Here is a 6,862-nt window from a genome sequence, read left to right as displayed (position 1 = left end):
AACATTATCGAAGAAGGAATGCTTCTATACTCTTACAAAGACCACTAGAAAGAACAATTAAAAAGCTAAGAAACTGTCTCAAAGGCATTTTTTTTTTTTACAATCCTTCCTCCACAGTAAGGTAATGTTATTAAATAATCCAATCCATTCACAAAATGGCTGTCTGCATCTGCTCTGGTGTCTTCTGCCATATCATGGATATTTATGCATGACTGAGATAAGATTTTCCTTACCATTATTATTTTGATAACCTGAAGCTGTTCTGTTACCTTTGAGTGCTCATCCTCTCCTATTTATACAGTGACGCCCATGGCAAATAGGAAGAAGCTCAGTATCTGCTTCTCCCTCCATAACCCCCACTTCCTCCACTGCCTCCTGGACCATAGTTTCCTCCACCATATGGTGCCCCCATGCTCCTGCTACCACCCAAATTTCCACTCTTCATTGGACCATAGTTAGAAGGTTGTTGGTTATAATTTGCAAAATCATTGTAATTTCCACTCCCGTATTTTCCTCCTCCATAACTGCCATAGCCACCTCCGTAGCCCCCACCCTGGTTGCCATATCCAGGTCCTCCACCACCATATCCTCCTCTTCCTCCTCCATAACCAGGGCTGCCTTCAAAACTGCCACCTCCAGGTCCCCCTCCATACCCATTATACCCATCCCCAAATCCACGGCCATGTCCATATCCATCAGACCCCCCTCTAAAGTTACTTCCTGGTTCTGGTCCAAAATTTCCACCACCACCACCATGAGAATCTCCAAAACCAAAGTTGCCTCCTCCTCCACTTCTAGAACTTTGGACTTCCTGCATTTCTTGTCTGGACAAAGCCTTTCTTACTTCCGCATTATGACCATTGATAGTATGGTATTTCTGCAACACAATCTTATCCATAGGATCATGGTCATCAAACGTAACAAATCCAAAGCCTCTTTTCTTTCCAGACTGCCTCTCAGTAATTATCTCAATGGTATCAATTTTTCCATATTCCTCAAAGGAATCTCTAAGATGATGTTCCTCAGTATCTTTCTTAATTCCACCAACAAACAGCTTCTTCACAGTTACATGAGCCCCTGGCTTTCCAGATTCCTGTCTTGCAACAGCACGTTTTGGCTCAACCACTCTCCCGTCAACTGAGTGAGGTCTTGCGGCCACGGCAGCATCAACTTCAGCCATGGAAGAAAAAGTCACAAAGCCAAATCCTAAAAAAAAAAAAAAAAAAACCCAAATCCTCTTGATCTTTTGCTTGCAGGACCCCTCATTACCACACAATCTAAGTTTTCCCCGTTGCTCCTAGTAGTTCCTCAAACTTTCTTCTGTAGTTTCAAAGCTCAAGCCACCAATAATGAGTTTACGGAATTGTTCTTTTCTCTCTCCATCGCGGACTCAGTCGCTTCAGTCCGATTTCCCGCAGCCGAGCGAGATGAGAGCGCTCTCCGCGGAGGAACCGGACTCTCCTGGCGCTGTAGCGAGAACTGCCGCTGCTGGAGAAACACCACCGCGGAGCACCTCCACTCCAGACCCGGCGCTGCTGCTACTGCCCGCATCTCTAATTCTAAAATCTCCTCTAGAAGACAGCCCTCCTAAACTGTTGGTGGGAATGTAACCTGGTGCAACTGCTATCAAAAATAGTATGAATTTTCCTTAAAAACCTAAAAAGAGAGTTGCCGTATGATCCAGCAATTACATTCCTGGGTGTATATCTGGACAAAACTCTATTTCAAAAAGACACATGCACCCCTATTTACAATAGCCAAGACATGGAAGCAGCCTAAGTGTCCATCAGCAGATGAATGGATAAGGAAGATACTATCTATCTATCTATACTGTTACTTCAGTCGTGTCTGTTTGCGACCCTATGGACCATGGCCCTCCAGGCTCCTCTGTCCATGGGATTCTCCAGGCAAGAATACTGGAGTGGGTTGCCTTGCCCTCCTTCTGGAGTTCTTCCCGACCCAGGGATTGAACCCGTGTCTTATGTCTACCTGTTGGGAGGCAGGTTCTTTACCACTAGCATATATACACACACACATGTTTCTGTTCTGTAAATAAGTTCATTTGTATCATAGTTTAGATTCCACATATAAGTAATACTAAATGATAGTTGTCTTTCTCTTTCTGATTTACTTCACTTAATAAATAATAATCTCTAGGTCCATCCATATTGCTGCAAATGGCATTACTTCCATTTTATGGCTGAATAATTTATATATACTTTATTATTCATATATATATTATATAGAATATTATGTGTGTGTTAGTCCCTCAGTTGTATCTGACTCTCTGCGACCCCATGGACTGTAGCCCACCAGGCTCCTCTGTCCATGGGATTCTCCGGGCAAGAATACTGCAGTGGGAAGCCAGTCCCTTCTTCAGGGGATCTTCCAACTCAGGGATTGACCGTGAGTCTCCAGCATCACAGGCAGATTCTTTACTGTCTGAGCCACTAGGGAAGCCTAACATTATATATAATAATATATATTATATTAAAATTATATAATTTATATTTATATTTTATAATTTTAATTTATAGTTCATATAATATAAATATATAATTTATATAATTGTATAATTAATAATTATATTAAAATATATTATAATATACAATATATTATATATTATATTATAATAATATTATGTATCCATATGTAATATGGATATGGATATATATAATATTATTCAGTCATAAAAAATAATGAAATAATGCCATTTGCAGCAATATGGATGGACCTAGAGATAATTAATTAAATGAAGCAAGTCAGAAAGAGAAAGACAAATATCATATAGTATCACTTATATGTGGAATTAAAATATGACACAAATGAACTTATTTACAGAACAGAAACAGACTCACAGACATAGAGAAAACACTCATGGTTGCCAAGGAGGATGGGGAGTTGGGGAGGGATGAACTGGGAGTTTGGGATTAGCAGATGCAAGTGATTCTACATAGAATGGATAAGCAATAAGGTCCTACTGCACAGCATAGGAACTACAGGCGATATCCTGTAACAAACCATGGTGGAAAAGAGTATGCAAGAGGGAAATAAATGCACGTATAACTGAATCACTTTGGTGTGCTTCCGAAACTAAGACAACATTGTCTATCAACTATACTTCCGTTTTTAAAAAAGAATCCTGAACCTGCACACACACACACACACACACACACACACACACACACAAGGCCTCTCCACCTGCGTGGACTTTGTCCCATATTTCTGACACCTAACTTCAACTAACTACGCTCAAATGACACCCTCATCAGGATAAGAAGACGACGGCAAGCAGCTGACCAGAGAGCCTGGGTCAGGCCTGTAAGATTGATCCTACTAGTTCAATCGAACTGTTAATCAAACATTTGTCTTCCTATCATAATTGATAGTTATTGCTTTACTTCTAGCTATATTTTTGCTCCAATAGTCAGGATGGGAAGAAAATGCTCTAGTAAAGTTGTCATCACATAGAGTTACTGGGATAAGCCCCTCATAATACCCATCCATGACCGTTCAGATGTTCCTAACATGACCCCTCACCCAGACCAACTGCCCTCTTGACCTAATCTTTCAGGTTCAGATTCTCCAACATACTAACATGCCCACCCCTGTCTGATACCATCCTCTGTTCTTAGAGACTGGACATATTTACCCCAGGACACCCTCGCTCTGTTCCTTACTTAATTGAAAAATGCCTTAATGAGAAAAATGCAAGGAAATTGTGCTAGCAACTCCCTTTTATCAAGAGTCTAGTTGACTTTTGGAAAACCTATAAGAGAAGTGATCTATAGTTTAATAAAATTGTGTTGACAGAACTCTCAGTTCATGTGGCTATCAATGGGGAGTCCTGGCGGGGATCGCCTGTGCTCCCCAGGTTCTATCTTAACATGTGGTATTGGAACCGACCCAGCTTCCCAAGGATGGGCACACAAATGTCTCAACAGCTGACAAACAGAAGGTTTATGTTTACTAGGACGTTAATGTGGTCCACTGGAGAAGGGAATGGCAAACCACTTCAGTATTCTTGCCTTGAGAACCCCATGAACAGTATGAAAAGGCAAAATGATAGGATACCAAAAGAGGAACTCCCCAGGTCATTAGGTGCCCAATATGCTACTGGAGATCAGAGGAGAAGGGGACCACCGAGGATGAGATGGCTGGATGGCATCACGGACTCGATGGATGTGAGTCTGAGTGAACTCTGGGAGATGGTGATGGATAGGGAGGCCTGGCGTGCTGCGATTCATGGGGTCGCAAAGAGTCGTACACGACTGAGCGACTGAGCTGAACTGAACTATGTTGCCCCATTGCCTACACATCAGGGATAGATGAACCTCCTTTCTGTCCTCATTACAGAGTCAAGAGGTCCACGTTAGCAAGACACCAAGATGTGTGCTAAGTCACTTCATTCGTGTCCGACTCTGTGTGACCCTGTGGACTGTAGCCCGCCTGGCTTCTCTGTCCATGGGATTCTCCAGGCAAGAATACTGGAGTGGGCTGCCCTGCCCTCCTCCAGGGGGTCTTCCTAGCCCAGGGACTGAACCTGCGTCATAGGCAGGTAGGTTTTTTACTGCTAGTGCCACCTGGGAAGACCAAGAAACCAAGATACCTGGGGGCAAAATGTTTTCGTTCTGAATACAAGAATATATGTAAACAGTGAGATAATTAGAAATCTATCAGCTACCATTGGTCAAAGAGCTGAAGAGACTGCAAAAAACTCTGCAGCACAACAGACATCCTAAATTCCTTACCCAAAGTAGTGTTAGATAATGGGGTTGCCTCAGATGGTCTACTGGCTAAACAAGGAGCGCATAGTTCTTGTTCTACTTGTATCAGTACCTCTGGAGAAGTTGAGACTTGCCTAGAAATAACTTCCCCAAAGGCAAGGTAGTTACAAGACGTAAGGAAAACTGACTCTTAGATGACCTGTTTAGTTAGCATCCTTCAGGAATAAGCTGTTTTTTCCCTACTCTGCTTTACAAATGATTATTATATTTATAATATATGCTATCATTGTTTTCCTAACTGTCAAGATACTCATAATACATATTGCTGCTTGCATTGTCTACTGCTAAGATCATAACTATTATGTTGGTGTGACAATTTGATAACGGTTGATAATACATATAGCTTATAAAATGCTTCCCCCATCGATGTATAACCATTACGTTCAATTAGTTGCCCCCAAATGAGGGATCACTAGGCAACTCTTTTCCTATAAAAAATAAAAATACAAAAAAAAAAAAAAAAGCAAAGGAAAGAGATTGATCGATGATCAAGGGACATGATAGACCCAAGGCAGGCAGAAATCACCCTGGCATTGAAGGACTATATACTTTAGGTAATTTCGATTGTTTCCTTATTTTTGGCTGTGCTGGGTCTCCCTGCTGCCAGGATTTTTCTCTGGCGGGGATGCGCGGGCTTGTCGTTGCCGCGGCTGCTCTTGTTGCAGAGTACGGGCTCTAGGACTCCAGGGCTCAGTAGTTGCAGCTCCCGGGCTCTCGAGCACAAGCCCAGCAGCTGTGGCTTACGGACTTCGCTGCTCTGTGGCTTGCGGGACCTTCCCGGATCAGGGATCGAACCTGCGTCCTGCATTTGCAGGCGGATTCTCCACCAGTGAGCCCCCAAGGAGGCCCTGGGGGACAAACCTTTTGGTCGTCAGTGCTTTCCAGAGAAAGATTTACAATCAAAAAAGGGGAAATGATAACAGAAAATTTCACATATTGATGTACAGGCGAGTCATTCTGGCTTATACTTGAGTTAGTTTGAGTCTCATGCTGACTAGAATAGCCTGCTTGCGGTCTATCAAGCATGCATTGTATGTCTGCTTTAATTATTGAAGAAAAGGGTGCATTGATCAGAATGAAAGAATATCCACGTTAAAGATAAGAATTAAATGCCTCCCTTTCTGGAGCACCAATGCTTGTATTCTTTTCAATGATAAGACTCCCCCTCCCAGGTGCCAAGGCCATACTGACTCTCTGGGTATGTACTGATTTGATTTTTGAAATCTTGAGGGAATATATTCTTGACTTGTGTGATGTTTTTTGTTCTGGCCAGACATAAAACTGTGCTGGAAACCATGCTTCTCTGGAGCAGCTTCTCAGAGTAATCTGGGAAACTGGCTTCTGGGCTGTAGTCCTCAGTTTGGCTCAAATAAAATCCTTTTCTGTACCTGTGATGAGTTGTTTATTGATTATTTTCCTCAACAGTAGGAAGGGGGAAGGAAGGAGGGACAGACTTATCTGTAGGTCCCTATCTTGGTGCTGTTCCCCAAAGATCTGCAAGACTATGAACGATGCCTCTTTTATGCCAGTGATTTTCATCAGGCAGACACTGCATCTCCTGCCTGAGGCTGAGCCAGACGTGAGAGATGTAGTTGAGCCTCTGGAGGTGCTCATACACTCACTTTGTTGTGAACGAATATCTAAGAACTTTGGAGATTTCACCTAAAACCCCAGATTTCTGGTTCTTTGGAAAGTTGGAAGCTTTGGCACGCTGGGACCTATTCCCACGTGGCAGCTTTGCCAGGAACCAACTCTCTGTCATCTGGAGCCTAAGATGGGGCGTGAGTGTTCGTGGACGAGAGCCCGTGTCACGCCTGTCCATCCGGGTGTGCGTGGACACCCGTGTCTACATCTGTCCTGTTACTGCCATTGCCTGCTCACTGTTTTCTTCACTCATCTATTCACGTGTTCATTTAACTGATATATATCCAATGCCCTCCGTGTGCCAGCGCTCGGGGATTTAAACACTTAAGGCATTTTCATTGTATCAGTTTCTTAGCGCTGCTGCACCACAAACTGCATACCATAACAGAGGTTTAGCCTCTCAGAGTTCTGGAGGCCAGAGGTGTCGGCAC

General features: G+C 43.0%; 1 pseudogene across 1 annotated transcript; it reads right to left on the bottom strand.

Annotated features, from left to right (window-relative positions):
* Window positions 211-1,551, bottom strand: LOC102183733 (annotated as a pseudogene). Its single transcript, XR_001919829.1, has 2 exons — window positions 1,458-1,551; window positions 211-1,206 (listed from the first exon to the last, which is right to left on the bottom strand). The product of XR_001919829.1 is annotated as a heterogeneous nuclear ribonucleoproteins A2/B1 pseudogene (transcript).

This window comes from Capra hircus, chromosome 21 (assembly GCF_001704415.2).
Source record: "Capra hircus breed San Clemente chromosome 21, ASM170441v1, whole genome shotgun sequence".
NCBI lineage: Eukaryota > Metazoa > Chordata > Mammalia > Artiodactyla > Bovidae > Capra > Capra hircus.
The sequence above is the reverse complement of the archived record's forward strand: the minus strand, read 5'-3'. Positions and strand labels throughout refer to the sequence as shown.